Source organism: Prionailurus bengalensis, chromosome A2 (genome assembly GCF_016509475.1).
Source record: "Prionailurus bengalensis isolate Pbe53 chromosome A2, Fcat_Pben_1.1_paternal_pri, whole genome shotgun sequence".
NCBI lineage: Eukaryota > Metazoa > Chordata > Mammalia > Carnivora > Felidae > Prionailurus > Prionailurus bengalensis.
Genome location: NC_057348.1, coordinates 165,537,586 through 165,551,643, shown reverse-complemented (window position 1 = coordinate 165,551,643; position 14,058 = coordinate 165,537,586). Strand labels below are relative to the sequence as shown.

General features: G+C 46.7%; 1 protein-coding gene across 6 annotated transcripts in view; it reads right to left on the bottom strand.

Moving 5' to 3' along the window:
* The window catches only part of DPP6 (dipeptidyl peptidase like 6), a 945,711-nt gene that overhangs the window by 183,792 nt on the left and 747,861 nt on the right, over positions 1 to 14,058 (bottom strand). The window contains exon 7 of one of the 6 annotated variants that reach the window (XM_043590490.1): positions 12,640 to 12,650. The exons of the other annotated variants lie outside the window; for them this stretch is intronic. The gene's annotated coding sequence lies outside the window, so the exon portion shown is untranslated. Of the gene's footprint in view, positions 1 to 12,639; positions 12,651 to 14,058 lie in introns of those variants that run through there. 6 annotated transcript variants of the gene reach the window in all.

Genomic DNA, 14,058 nt, shown 5'->3' with positions numbered 1-14,058 from the left:
ACCCCAAACCAGCAGAAGACAGGAAATAATAAAGATTAGAGCAGAAATTAATGCTATCAAAACAAACAAACAAAAAAAAACCAAAAAACAACAACAACAAAAAAACCAGAACAGATCAATGAAACCAGAAGCTGGTACTTTGAAAGAATTAACAAAATTGATAAACCACTAGCCAGTTTGACCAAAAAGAAAAAGGAAAGGACCCAAATAAATAAAATCAAGAATGAAAGAGGAAAGATCACAACCAACACAGCAAAAATAAAAATAATAAGAGACTATTATGAGCAATTATATGCCAATAAAATGGGCAATCTGGAAGAAATGGACAAATTCCTAGAAACATACACACTACCAAAACTGAAACAGGAAGAAATGGAAAATTTGAACAGACCCATAACCAGAAAGGAAATCGAGTTAGTAATCAAAAATCTGCCAAAAAACAAGAGTCCAGGGCCAGATGGCTTTCTAGGGGAATTCTACCAAACATTTAAGGAAGAGTTAACACCTATTCTCTTGAAGGTGTTCCAAAAAATAGAAATGGAAGGAAAACTTCCAAACTCTTTCTATGAAGCCAGCATTACCTTGATTCCAAACCCAGACAGAAACCCACTAAAATGGAGAACTATAGACAGACCAATTTCCCTGATGAACATGGATGCAAAAATCCTCAACAAGATATTAGCCAACCGGCTCCCACAATACATTAAAAAAATTATTCACCACGACCAAGTGGGATTTATACCTGGGATGCAAGGCTGGTTCAATATCCCCAAAACAATTAACATGATTCATCACATCAATAAAAGAAAGGACAAGAACCATATGATCCTCTCAATAGATGCAGATAAAGCGTTTGACAAAATACAGCATCCTTTCTTGATAAAAACTCTCAAGAAAGTACGGATAGAAGGAGCATACCTCGAGATCATAAAAGCCATATATGAATGACCCAATGCTAATATCATCCTCAATGGGGAAAAACTGAGAGATTTTCCCCTAAGGTCAGGAACGAGACAGGGATGTCCACTCTCACCACTGGTATTCAACATAGTATTGGAAGTCTCAGCCTCTGCAATCAGACAACACACACACACACACAAATAAAAGGCATCCAAATCGGCCACGAGGAGGTCAAACTTTAACTCTTCGCAGATGACATGATACTCTATATGGAAAACTCAAAAGATTCCACCAAAAAACTGTTAGAATTGATTCATGAATTCAGCAAAGTTGCAGGATATAAATCAACACACAGAAATCGGTTGCATTCCTATACACCAACAATGAAGCAATAGAAAGAGAAATCAAGGAATTGATCCCATTTACCTTTGCACAAAAACCCATAAAATACCTAGGAATAAATCTAACCAAAGAGGTGAAAAATCTATACAGTGAAAACTGTAGAAAGCTTATGAAAGAAATTGAAGAAGACACACAAAAAAAAAAAAAATGGAGAAAGATTCCATGCTCCTGGATAGGAAGAACAAACATTGTCAAAATGTTGATACTATCTAAAGCAATCTACATATTCAATGCAATCCCTATCAAAATAACACAAGCATTCTTCACAGAGCTAGAAAAAATAATCCTAAAATTTGTATGGAACCAGAAAGGACCCCAAATAGCCAAAGCAATGTTGAAAAAGAAAACCAAAGCAGGAGGCATCACAATCCCAGACTTCAAGCTATACTACAAAGCTGTAGTCATCAAGACAGTATGGTACTGGCACAAGAACAGACACTCAGATCAATGGAACAGAACAGAGAACCCAGAAATGGACCCACAAACGTATGGCCAACTAATCTTTGACAAAGCAAGAAAGAATATCTAATGGAATAAAGACAGTCTCTTCAGCAAGTGGTGCTGGGAAAACCAGACAGCAAAATGCAGAAAAATGAACCTGGACCACTTTCTTACACCATACACAAAAGTAAACTCAAAATGGATGAAAGACCTCAATGTAAGACAGGAAGCCATAAAAATCCTCAAGGAGAAAGCAGGCAAAAACCTCTTTCATCTTGCCCGCAGCAACCTCTTACTCAACACGTCTCTGGAGGCAAGGGAAACAAAAGCAAAAATGAACTACTGGGACCTCATCAAACTAAAAAGCTTCTACACAGCAAAGGAAACAATCAGCAAAAATAAAAGGCAACCGACAGAATGGGAGAAGATATTTGCAAATGACATTGCAGATAAAGTGTTAGTATCCAAAATCTGTAAAGAACTTATCAAACTCAACACCCAAAAAACAAGTAATCCAGTGAGGAAATGGGCGAAAGACATGAATAGACACTTCTCCTAGAAGACATCCAGATGGCCAACTGACACATGAAAACATGTTCAACATCACTCATCATCAGGAAAATACAAATCAAAATCACAATGAGATACCGCCTTACACCTGTCAGAATGGCTAACATTAACAACTCAGGCAACAACTGATGTTGGCGAGGATGCAGAGAAAGAGGATCTCTTTTGCTTTGTTGGTGGCAATGCAAACTGGTGCAGCCACTCTGGAAGACAGTAGGGAGGTTCCTCAAAAAATTAAAAGTAGAACTACCCTACGACCCAGCAATTGCAATACTAGGCATTTATCCAAGGGATACAGGTGTGCTGTTTCGAAGGGACACATGCATCCCCATGTTTACAGTAGCACTATCAACAATAGCTAAAGTATGGAAAGAGCCCAAATGTCCATCAATGGATGAATGGATAAAGAAGAAGTGGTACACACACACACACACACACACACACACAATGGAGTATTACTCAGTGATCAAAAAGAATGAAATCTTGCCACTTGCAACTATGTGGATGGAACTGGAGGGTATTATGCTAAGCGAAATTAGTCAGAGAAAGACAAAAATCATATGACTTCACTCATATGAGGACTTTAAGAGACAAAACAGATGAACATAAGGGAAGGGAAACAAAAATAATATAAAAACAGGGAGGGGGACAAAACAGAAGAGACTCATAAATATGGAGAACAAACAGGGCTACGGAAGGGGTTGTGGGAGGGGGGATGGGATAAATGGGTAAGGGGCACTAAGGAATCTTCTACTCCTGAAATCATTGTTGCACTATATGCTAATTTGTATGTAAATTTAAAAAATTAAATTAAAAAAAAAGAAATGAGAGAGGAGTGGGAGGGACTGGAGCTTCAGCTGAATATGAAAGCATATTGTGTGGGCGATGAAATGTTCAAAAATTGAATGAAGGGGTGGTTGTCCAATTCTGAGAACACACTAAAAACCTACTGATTTGTACAATTTAAATGGATGAATTGCACGGTGTGTGAACTACATCTCCATAAAGCCAGGGAAGGGAAGAGAAGGAGAGGAAGAAGAAGAGGTAAGAGAGGAAAACATGGAAAAAGAAGGAGAAGAGGGAGGGAAAGGAAAAGAAAGACTTTGGCCATGGCTGTGGGCCGCCAGGGCGTTAAGCCTCATCTGTAGACTTCATGTTCAAGGTTATTTCCATTCTGCCGCACCACCTCTTAATGACTCAGTGCCAAGCCTTCATGCTCTTGGTGCTTCCTCGGGATGTGCTCCCCGACTTGGAATTCCTGCCCTGCCTATCTGCACAGGGCCAACAGTCTCATGGGAGACAGTAGCAGGTGGCAAGCTTGGGCAGGGCTTGGGAGGGGCCCCCATGCCACCCTACTGGTCGGAACTGGAGAAAAGTCTGCTGAAGTATAAAGTCTTGAAATAAGATGGTGTTCATAAACAGTATCAACAATACTTCTTTGGATTTTTGACCTTCAGCAATGAGCCAAACAATAGGAAGACCGACAGACTGCCCATTTCAATAGCATAAAAAAACCAGAGCGAGAAGAAGAGATAACGTTTCATCATAAACTCGCGAATCTGCAGGTTCCAAACATTCTGGCTGCCACGAGCAAGCATCATGGGGAACACTGGGGAAAGTCACATTTTCAGTTTCCTCTTCCTATATGTAAAACATCTGCTTCTACTGTGACTTAAAGGGATTCATAAACAATATACATTTTTCTATTCAATCACGTCTTCCAAGAGGAGCCAGGAAGAGCTACTAGGAAGATACTCACTAGGAACGGTGGGCAGTTTGGAGGTTTGCCATTAAAGGTTGAGGCCATAAGAAGTCGCACCGCTTACGCAGAGGCCATATGGGATGGAGGGCTGCGTGCCTCACGTATTAAGAAGGAACTTTGAACATTCCTTAAATTTAAGCTTGCAGACAGCTGAGATGAGGAATATTGCCTTCCTCATTTGCACAGTGAGAACGGGGCTCCATTAGACAATCCTCTGTGGATATGATCTTCAAGGAGGTCCACATCTGAATGTCTGGACCAAGTGTGTGTGGTGTAGTTGAAAATGCGTATTTAATATATCTAGTATATTCAAAGTATCAACTGCACAGAGAAAACTCAGCAAAATCTTTTGGCCTGTGGTATAAGTGGGATTTTCCAAACATGGCCATAGCAATATTCCTGGTCCCAAATGCTTCTTCAAAACCCTGGTGCTCTCCACCCAAAGATGGAGTTTATTTCCTTGAAACTGACTGAGGCCGTCTCATCGCATCCGTGAGTAGAATGAAGCATAATTCCTCTGTGAGACCCCTGGGGTCGAGTCCCAGAGGCAGTAATGTATTCCCTGGTCCCCTTCTTTGGGAAATGTGCCTATGGAACACAGCCACCATGTGGCAAAGGAGCCCAAGCCAATGGAGGGACCACATGGAGGAGTTTAAGCCAACAGACCCAGCTGATGTCTCAGCTGACTTTCCTGATCATCTGCCGGTCTCCTGATGAGTCTGGCCCTGATCCTCCAAGCTGCCCCAGCTGACACTCAGTGGAGCTGGGATGGGCTGTCCCTGTTGAGCTCCAAGCAAATGGCAGATTTATGAGCGGAATAAATATTGCCAATTTTAAACCATCCAGTTTTGGGGTGATTTGTTATTCAGTCATAGTGAGTAGAACATCTGGCACGAGTACTGTACGAGGAAAATAAGAAGAAAGCATTGTGTAGCGTGGCTTAAGATGGTTGGGACACAGTGATCTTCATGGCATCATCAGAAAGGTGCAGACATTGTATTTATATAAAGGGCAAAGCCACCTTCCCCGTGTCCCCCAACAACTTCCCACCAGCCAGCCAACCTGTCTATGGGCAGATGAGATGAGGAAAAGTAAGAACTTACAGAACCCAAGTACTCCCTCCGCCACGGATGAGCCACAATGTACGACGTCAACAGCCTTCTTCTAGAAATGCCTACTCACCCCTCTCAATGGATACGTCTTGCTTTCCTTCATTCTTCCCTCTGTATTATCTCTACCCCACTCTCCTGAAACATTTGCCACTTGTTTTTTTACCTCTTCCACTTGCACATTAGTCACGGACACCTGTGTGGTCAAGTATTTGGGAGAAGTTGTTGGAATTATTTGCAGTGGGGACGATAAAGCCCACCTCTTGGGTGCTTCTCAGGATAAATTCGATGATTTGTGTAAGGTGCTATGAGCATTTTGTTCAGCAGACTACAAGACTGGTGTGCGGGAACATGTGATGCGTGTGGTGAGTGAGCTGCTTAGGGCGTCTCTAAGCAGTCCAAAGACCGCCTGCGTCGTGAGTCCTGAGGAAGTCACTTAAGAAGACAGATTCCTGGTCTCTGTCCTCCGTGCACTGTGCACAGAGAGGAACTCCTTATGCCCTCAATAACATCCCTCCTGTGCTCCCAAGAGCTGGCCCTGGATTGCTAGCACGTCATGGCTTCCCTGCAGTTGGGGGAGGCCTTGCACTAAATTTGGTCAAGTACATGCAGCTTCCAGGAAGTGTCCTAGAGTGGAGTCAGTCTCCTCTTCTTCCCTTTGTTCTCTCCTGCTAGCTGAAAATTCTCTCCACCAAGGACTGTGAGGCAGAGGCCACCAGGCTGAAAAGCAAGATGGCGGGCCTGGGTCCCCAACTCTGTGGGCATCTGCCTGGGGGCCCGGGATGTGAGTCAGAGAATAAGTTCTACTTTGTAAAAGCCCTTGTTATTTTGGGTTTTCTATCTCTCTGGATCTGACCAAATCATTCCTAATACATCTATTTCCAGATGCATCTTAGAAATATACACTTTGGGGCGCCTGGGTGGCGCAGTCGGTTAAGCGTCCGACTTCAGCCAGGTCATGATCTCGCGGTCCGTGAGTTCGAGCCCCGCGTCGGGCTCTGGGCTGATGGCTCAGAGCCTGGAGCCTGTTTCCGATTCTGTGTCTCCCTCTCTCTCTGCCCCTCCCCCGTTCATGCTCTGTCTCTCTCTGTTCCCAAAATAAATAAAAAACGTTGAAAAAAATTAAAAAAAAAGAAATATACACTTTTATAAGCTTTCCAGATGTTTTCAAACTAAACCAAAGACTGAGAAGTGGCCTCACTAACCGCCCAGTGTCTGCATCTCAATGAACCGTACTCTGATTGTGTAGGCTGCCCACGGCTCTCAGAACGAGCACCGGGTTGCTAGCTGACCACGGCACCTCACCTAGCCCCCAGGACCTGATCACACATACACTGCACACACGTGTAGTGGGTAGGGCTCTTGGGCTCTGAGCACTGTGGTCCCTGATGAATGCTCCTTCTGACCAAGAGCTGGGTCTACGATCTGAAGACACTAATGAGGTCCTTTGAGGAATTATTTTGGACCAATTTAACTGTATGTTGATAGTAAAAACAAAAACAAAAACAAAAACAAAAACAAAAGCACAAACTTCACAATAATAAATATGACCAAAGAACAACCTGGAGAAGCCAGATTGCATTATGTCTCCAACAGCTCAGGGAGGGAATGGAAAACAATAAATTAGAAAGCGCAGAAGTAATGAAGAGTACAGAGGAAAAACATCTTTGGAGTGAAACCGATTCAGATTCTGTAGCCACATAGCTAAGTGGGGTACGGGCGAAGGCGCTGAGGTCCAGCCCCCCTCTCTCTCCAGCATTGCCCTGCTGGGGATCACTGCTAGCTCACATCCTGCTAGAGAAAGTCCTGCAGAGAAAGTCTTTTCTCCCCGTAGGACTCCACTGCCGATTCTGGGGGCCGACCCGAGGCGCTCTCTTTCCCCTTATGCTGATGGCGGTTTGCCCCTCCACTCACTGTGTCATGCCTTTCCACTCCAAAGGCACAACTTAGAACTTCCGTATTGATTTTATCCAACCTGGGGGCTTATTTTCAGAATCAGACCTGCAACTGTCTTGTTATTCAAAGTCCTGTTTTGCAGGGATGCTCTGGGCAAGGGCTCCGACAGGCCAGCTGTGGCCAGGCTGGCACAGAACGAGGCAGGAGGGAGCCTTCTGGGCTAATCCTTGTCAGAGAGGCCCTCTGCCACCTCCCACTCGCTCAGAGCGGCCTCTTCCCCAGGGCCGCCCATCTGTGCATCACGAAGGCTGAGCCAGAAGCTGAGCTCAAGTTCTGTGCCGAGCAGTTGGAGGGAGACTCAGTCCTCACGGAGAGGAGCCCAGCAGCTTCTCTGCAGCTCCCTGATGTGGCCACACGCACCTGGCTGGGACCTCAGCGCACTGATCTGTCCTGCCTCTGATGGCCCTGCCTTCTCGGGCTGGGCTCCATTGCTAAATGCCAGGGCACCTGTGCCAGGTGAGTCTCGCTGGGAGATGGTGCTGCGGGCACGGGAGCCGGTGTCGAGTGGAGGAGAGCACAGGGGCTCCTTCTCACAGCGACACATTCCTAAGAAGCGTCCACGTGGCCGGGCTGGTCCTCAAAATCTTCCCTCCTTTTCCGCATCTTGTCTCTCCCTCCCTCCACCCTCCCCCATCTGTTTCTCTCTTGCATTTCCTGGAAAATGTCCTCACCTTCGTTTTTAAGCCTTTCTGTCCAGTTTTCATTACTGTCATCTTCTTAATTTCTAGGAGCTTTTTGCTTTGAAATGTACAGAACATTACTGTGTTGTCTCACGAGAGCAATGTATCATCTCTCCGAGGATGCTGGCAGGAGGCTCTGTCCCCATGTTTTCTTCTCCTCGCATGAAGACTTTCACATCCACTCCTGACCAGTCATCCACACTTCACCGGATCAGGGGCTGATGAGCTGACGGGCAGTTCTGAAGAGCGGAAGAAGCATTTCCTGGCCCATCCCGTCCCTGTTGTCAGGGTCTCGTGGGGACGACCCGCGGGCCCCCGCCCTGGGGGGCAAGTGCGGCCGCCGCACGTCTAAGAGGAAGACAGGGGAGAGGGTTCTTGCCACCCGCCACACACAACACTCCGTCCTCGATCCAGACCTTACACTGCTCCCCGTGTTCCTCTGCCTGAGGCCTCTGTTCTGTCCTCTCCAGGAAAGAAACCCCTCGTCTCCTGAGGACCTATGGAGAGGAACTTGGGGTTCTGAGGGCTTCATAATTCCCAATCTTTCTTGTTTCTCTTCCACACCCCCTTCCCCAGCCTCTCATCAGGGGTGATGTTCTAAAGATCGGATCCATCAGAACAGAAGCCACAGCCAACCAGGACAAATGGCCCTGGCGGGGGGTGGGGGGCAAGTTGAACACCACCTGTGCTGCGGGTGCTGAGGGCCTTGGGGTCCTCAGAAGCCAGGTCGGGCCTGGCCTGGGAATTGGCTGCCTTGCGTTGGCTTGGCGCGGTTCCCCCTTCCTCTGCGTTCCAACTCAAAGTTTGGTTTCCTCCTCATCTTCTCTGCTCCCCAGACCACTTTCTGTTGTATGGGTGGGGGTCTGAGGGCATCTGAAAGTGGTAGAGGCAGCTGTGCTGTCCTTGCCCAGAGCTCCTCACCCCTTCTTCCAGAAACTGCTTGTCAAGTCGTAGTAAGCATCAAGCCTGTGGGAAAGGCTCTGTCACCCAGGGAAGTGACCCGTGCTGTGCTCAAAAGCTTATTCTGAACCCGTCACGCGCTATAGGCCCAGGGGAGGGCTACAGTGGGGGGAGCTGACCCGCCTGGGGAGGTCAGGCAAGGCTTCCTGGGGGAAGCCGCGATCTAGGGGAGATGCAAATGGTGCGTAATGATTCTCAACGCTGTGATCCCTGGCGGTGTGTGGGTGGAGGAGAGGGATCTGGGAGGACAGTCTTCAAGGCAGAGGGACGAGCCTGTGGAAGGGCCACAGGGTGCGGGGAACTGTAGTCAGCACAAGGCTGAAGGCAGTGCTGTGGGGATGGAGAGGGAAGGGGACAGGGGAGAGTGGGCCTCAGATGAGACTGCTTCCAGTGTGGAGATATGGGCACCTGACGGGCACCCGTCAGCCAGCTGTGCTGCAGCAGCCACGGGGTATGGCATGCACGCGGGGCCCTTCTGTGCCTTCCACCTTCCTACGTGCCCACCTGGCATGGCATCAGAGCCTCCTAGCCTCACACCTGATGCCTACAGACCAGGAACCTTATGCCGCTTGTACCTTTGTATTTATATTTGCACCTGCCTCACCATGGGCTTTTATGAACGGCAGCCTCATGTTTCTGTTCTGTTTGCATTTATATGTGGTCAGATGTAAATAATAAGCTTTTTGCAGGCAAATGCTTATTTATTCTGTGCTCTGTGGTGCCAGGGACAGATGTATAGTAAAAACTGATGCATCTTCAGTGCGGGATGGCTGAAAACACTGCTTCTTAAACTCTGAGAACGGGGCTACACGCGTGCTTACCAGGTTCTTCGTCATTACTCTTACTTTAAATATCACGCATCTTGATTCGCAGGATTCATAAAGCTTCTCACATGATAACTGGTCTGTCTATGCGGTGGCTTCCCCAACCAAGTAGGAAACGTGACGTTGGAAAGATCGCCCCTTTTTTCTGTAATCCATACTCAGTGCCAAGTATTCTGTGAGTGTACATGCATTGACTGATTAAGGATGCATAATTAACTAGTCACTGTTAATCTCCTAAACCCCTCCCGGGACGTATGATTTCTGTCGTTCGTCTCCATGCGCGCACAAGATCATCATACTTCCGGAGACCACGAGATTGGCTGCTTCCTTTGCTACGCTGTGCAAAACCTCCTTTGAATTTACAAAACAATCTTGAAGGATGATTAAAGAGTGATGTTAGAAACTGGCAACAGGGTCACATCGACGCCAGCAAAACTGTTTATCATTTACCTCTGGATCTTGTATGGGAAGTGTTTCTTCAACAGAGACCAGATGGGAATAAAGCACATGGCCTCACAAGGACAGAGAGAAACGGGGCTCACCTGTGCTCAGCGACCCATCATTCCCTATAATTAGTATTGATGTTTCTTAGTTATAACACAACCGAGTCTACGAACGCTACAAATCCCATTACTGAACGCCTTTTGTCAGTCCATCTCCCGGAGCATCATTTTTATTCCTTGAGGACTTAGTCCTATTAGTTCAGATTCTTTGGAGACACTTGCTTTCTCTTCTCATGACTTTAACTCTGAGCTTACTTCTTTAGTATAGCTATCTTCCCCTTGGCCATCTTGGAGGTGGTGTTGACACGAGTGCTGGTGATGGCGGTCGCTCACCTGCAGAGGGCAGCAGCGAGTTAACCCCAGGACCACACTGCCTGGCTGTGATGCTGGGTCTGCCACTGGCCAGCTGGGCATCTTTCCTTCCCCATACCTGGTTTTTCAAACGTAAAGGGGGCTGTGATAGTCTTTACATCATAGGCAAATTTTAAGCTGTCAAGGAGGGATAGACACAAAGTGCTCAGAACATTGTCTGACAGAAACCTCTTTCCAAGGGGTAGCCATTTTTTTGGTTATGATTAAATAAAATTTCTGGGGTCAACAAATAACTTTTTGAAAACATGGCTCCTTAAATAATCCAATTTGTTGGTAGACAAAAAGAAAAACACCTTGAAAACAATCTGGACAAATCTTTACATCAATTAGCATTTCCCTCATCTAAAAGCACCCTTTTTTACATTCTGTGGGTCACTGTCATAGACCTGCAGGGATCGGTTAGAGCCTATGAATTCCTGAGCAGATCATGTTAAGGCCCTCTGGAGCATCTGTCCCAGAATCTCTATCTGACCCCATTTAGCGAGGAATCCCTTAAGTTAGATGGAGAAGAATGTTTTTACACGTTTTTTCTTTATGAAAATATTTCATATATCATTTCACTTGTAGAGACTACTGTATGGATGGCAACAACCTTTCCACAGCTCTGGCTTCTCATGACAAATTTATGACTTGGAAGTATTTTCAGGCTGACTTTAATGGGGTAGGGGTGGACGAGGGGGAGAAAGTGCTAGACTTAAATTAGGAAGTTTTGTTTTTAGGATTCTCCTCCTCCCCCCAAATAAACACACACACACACATGCACACACATGCACACACTCAGCACTCTTCTCCATGGACTGAAAAAACATTTTTTACCCAAGAGCGGGTGCTCTGTCTTGTGACAAAGAGTATCTTTTCCATCGCAATGCTATTTAATGGCCGGGATTACATTGGTAACAAGTCCCTAGGGGACAATGTGATGTAACTTGTCAATTATTGTTTGGTCTGCATGAAGATGATAAGGGCATCTGGGAACTCAAAATAATGACAAGATCACTTTCACAGAAAACCTTTCTCTGTCTGGGTCCAAATTCATGCCCAAAATAGCAACGGGGGCCATAGAGCCAAGGGACCCGGATTAGTGCCATGCTGTGGATGAAATGGGCGTCTTGCCATGAACAAGGAGCTGGCGGTGGTGGAGGGCACCTGAACTCTGGAAATAAACATTTCCCATGACGAAAAACCACATGTTTGGCATCAATGAAGTGCTCAGGATGAAAAGGTAGAAGTCAGGCCTCATCACTACCCATAACACTGACACCATCATCAACCACGAGGCCTGCACACACTGGTCATCACTGGGGGGGGGGGGGGGGGGCGGGGGCGGGCAATGGCTCTCTGTCAAGGACATCTTGCTTTCCTATTTTTTAGTTGACTTTGGTTATATGAATTTTGTGTAATGTTTATTTATTTTGAGAGAGACAGAGGAGAGAGAGCACGAGCAGGGGAGGGGCAGAGAGAGAGAATCTCAAGAAGGCTGTCGGCACAGAGCCTGCCTCGGGGCTTGATCTCACAAACCGTGAGATCATGACCTGAGCCGATATCAAGGGTCAGATGCTAAATCGACAGAGCCACCCAGGTGCCCCTGGTTATACAAATTTTTACGGATATGTTACTGGGTTAATAAGGAAAGAATAGGACGTAATACCCTTTCCCATTTCTGTACCCAAACCACTCAGTGTGTTTTACGAAGGCAGCTGAAATAAACCGAGCTAAGCCAGCCAGTGAAAGAAATCAGACAAGGCACTCGTAAGGTTGGAACGTCCTTCAGGACATAGCTGCCTGGACCACCCTTCTTGGAGAGGCCGCTACAGGGTGGGGCCTGGCTGTGTTCAGATGCCTGATGTGTTCAGTGTGTGAATTCATACCGATCTCTTAGGACAAGTTGCACCTTGGCCAAATTCATAAGAATCGAAATAACCAAAAAGGAGAATTTGTTAATTTTTGATGAGAAACAGAGCAGGCCAGTTGGCCAGAGGCTCATGTTAATGAATCCGTTGTGTGAGACTGTAATCAGAAGGTAGCTGGGAAGCCGGACACAGTGGGCAGACAGCTTGAAGTGCCCCCGTATGGCGAGCTTTTCCTCCAGCAGTGTGGGTAGACACTTTTTTTTTTTTTAATGCTTCTCCGGGCTTTTCTGTCTGCGTACTGACCTTTCTATTCACCCAGACTTTCTTCAGGAGGATTCAATACATACGGTCAGATTTTTTGCCTACAACATCATCCTGACTGAGTTCTTGGCCAGGTCAGGTTCTTCAGCCACATGAGTTCAGATGAACACCTAGACTGTGCCCACAGGGACCCCGGCACTCAGAGCCACTGGATTTCAGTAACTCTGAAGGGGCAACCTTTCCCCCTTCATCTTGGGGTTCTTGCGGGGGCAATGGAGGATGGTTCCTTTTAAGCTCAACACCGGTAAGTATGAATTTTAATGAAAATATATTTGTGTAACCTCTGTCTTTCCCCAGTCGCATGATGATTCTGACAACCCTCCTGAGCAGCTACCTCTAGCTGTATTTTAGGAACAAGAAGGAGGGAAGTTACACAGGAGGGCGGGTTGGCAGGAAAACCCAGGTCCTCGGCCTTCACCCCGGGTCCAGCAAGATCACCTCCACCGAGGAGTGCAGCTCTCCACTTCCTCACGGGACAGAGACCCCCAGGGGGGTACTTTCTACCAAGGAGTGGCACCTCACTACTTCCAAACCACCAAGAGCCCCTCCTCCAGCTCTCTTGCCAGTTGACAGGCTGTTTGATTTGCCAAGCCGGGGTTGTGCAGGTTGACTGGAGCAGGGATCGCCGGGAGCTGTGGTCCTAAACAGGTGGTCTGAGACCACACAGGGTCCTCTAGGTATCTTCCCGCCTGGCCTCGCAGAATGGCTATATGTACTATATAATGCTGCATAATTTTATTTTGATAGGGGTCAATTATTTACTTCAGAGAGCTTTCACTCGTCCTATCCAAATGGGAAAACAGCACCAATGTTAGCTATTGCTCTCTGATGTCGAACAGAACATAAGTAGTCACAGTGTTTCATGACACCGCTGTTCATAGGACATGCAGACGCACTCCCTGAGCAGTGGCACCGGGTGAAGTCACCAGCTTGGGCTTATCAGATAACACTGGTCGCTGGGTCATCCCTAATCTGACAGTTATTCAATACGGTCCTTACTACGAGCTTCCCATCACACTCCACACAGGGAGCAAAAAGAACCTACATAAGATGAGCTCCGTGCCACTCAGTTCATAATTTGGCTGGAGTCTCGCTGGGTTGAAACGCAGGGGAAGGTGGCGTCACAAAGAGCACGCCACGCTTGGAGCCCGGACAACTGAGTTAAAACCACGCCGGCCACTAGCTGTGAGGTCCTGAGCAAGTTGCTTCAATGGGGAGTCTCAGGGTTCTCCTCTCGGAAGTGGGGATATGACCGGCACCCCATCATTGCTGAGAGTACAAAACATGCTCTTGTAGGTCTCAGTGTCAAACATGTAACCAGCGGTCACTAAACACTTGTGTATGCGTTTGTACATGCATGCGTTCATTTAGTCCCTCACTCATAAGCGCAATCAAGGAGAAGGGAGCAGAA